Raw genomic sequence first — 2,103 nt, 5'->3', positions numbered from 1 at the left:
GGGAACACATTTCCCAGCCTTGGATTACATACCTCTATGGGCATTGACTCTTACCTATTTGTAGAATGGTTTTAAATGGGTATACATTTCCTAGCCTTGGGTTACATACCTCCATGGGCATTGACTCTTACCTACTTGTAGAATGGTACTAAATGGGTATATATTTACTAGCCTTGGATTGCATACCTCCATGGGCATTGACTCTTACCTATTTGTAGAATGGTATTAAATGGGTATATATTTCCTAGCCTTGGATTGCATACCCAGGGCTGCTGATAGAAATCATGATGCCCCATACAGCCTACCTGGTGGGGCCCCCACCAATATATCAAAACAAGATTTTCACTAAAAATACACAAAAATCATTATTAGCGGACACAAACATAATAGCTGGCAGTAGGTATCACCTTCAACTTTAGGGTTAAGGCAGGGCCACTGATAGTGGGTCCTCCTGTAGGGGGCCCACCTGTTGAATTAACCCTTATTTCATTATTTTTTTAATTTATAATTAAAAAAAATGTTTATAATAATTTTTTTAACAGGACAGGGAAGCCAACAGTGCCACAGGAGGGGGGCGCAGCACAGTGTCGGGGGGTGGGGGTTGCACATTGGGGGATCAGAAGTAGGCAGAACAAGGAGGGGGATCTGTGCGGGGGAAGCGATTACATCAATTACAGGAACGATGCCCTGTGTCTGTGTCTCTCCCTGCAGCAGTTGAAAGCCAGCGGGAGGGAGCGAAAATGACTTTCAGCAGCTGCAGAGAGCAGCACAAGGCATCTTTCTGTAATTGCACCTCCGCCCGACCACACCTCCTGCAGTTTGGGCCCCCCTGTGTGCCCGGGCCCCCTACAGGAGGACTAGTGGGCCCCCCTATCAGCGGCCCTGTGCATACCTCCATGGGCATTGACTCTTACCTATTTGTAGAATAGTACTAAATGGGTATACATTTCCTAGCCTTGGATTGCATACCTCCATGGGCATTGACTCTTACCAATTTGTAGAATAGTACTAAATGGGTATACATTTCCTAGCCTTGGATTGCATACCTCCATGGGCATTGACTCTTACCTATTTGAAGAATGGTATTAAATGGGTATATATTTCCTAGCCTTGGATTGCATACCTCCATGGGCACTGACTCTTACCTATTTGTAGAATAGTACTACATGGGTGCACATTTCCTAGCCTTGGGTTACATACCTCCATGGGCATTGGGCATTGACTCTTACCTACTTGTAGAATAGTACTACATGGGTGCACATTTCCTAGCCTTGGGTTACATACCTCCATGGGCATTGACTCGTACCTATTTGTAGAATAGTACTACATGGGTGCACATTTCCTAGCCTTGGGTTACATACAGTACCTCCAAGGGCACTGGCTCTTACCTATTTGTAGAATAGTACTACATGGGTGCACATTTCCTAGCCTTGGGTTACATACAGTACCTCCATGGGCACTGGCTCTTACCTATTTGTAGAATAGTACTACATGGGTGCACATTTCCTAGCCTTGGGTTACATACCTCCATGGGCATTGACTCTTACCTATTTGTAGAATAGTACTACATGGGTGCACATTTCCTAGCCTTGGATTACATACCTCCATGGGCACTGGCTCTTACCTATTTGTAGAATAGTACTACATGGGTGCACATTTCCTAGCCTTGGATTACATACCTCCATGGGCACTGACTCTTACCTATTTGTAGAATAGTACTAAATGGGAACACATTTCCTAGACCCGAGTCAGATAAGTCCATAGGCACTGACTCTGGTGTATCTGTGGAATGGTGGCACATGGGTATACATTTCCTTTCAGTAAACATTTCCTGAGCAGTGATAATGTAGTGACATGGGAGCCCAGCTCTGGAGACACTCTCTGTGTGAGTATCCTGTCACACAGGCAAGATTTGATTTATCCAAGGAGGGAAACATTCTGATTTACAGACCAGCCAGGCTTTCAACTCCTGAGAAAGATTCCCAAATCCAGGGATCCTGGAACAAATAACCTCTGCTTAAACTGCATGTTTGCATCTGTAGCCCCCTGACTTCAAAGCCTGTCCCTGGGGGGGACCTCTTTCCTGAGTCCAGGGAGCCCAGC

Source organism: Rana temporaria, chromosome 4 (genome assembly GCF_905171775.1).
Source record: "Rana temporaria chromosome 4, aRanTem1.1, whole genome shotgun sequence".
Classification (NCBI taxonomy): Eukaryota; Metazoa; Chordata; class Amphibia; order Anura; family Ranidae; genus Rana; species Rana temporaria.
Note: the sequence above shows the minus strand (reverse complement) of the source record.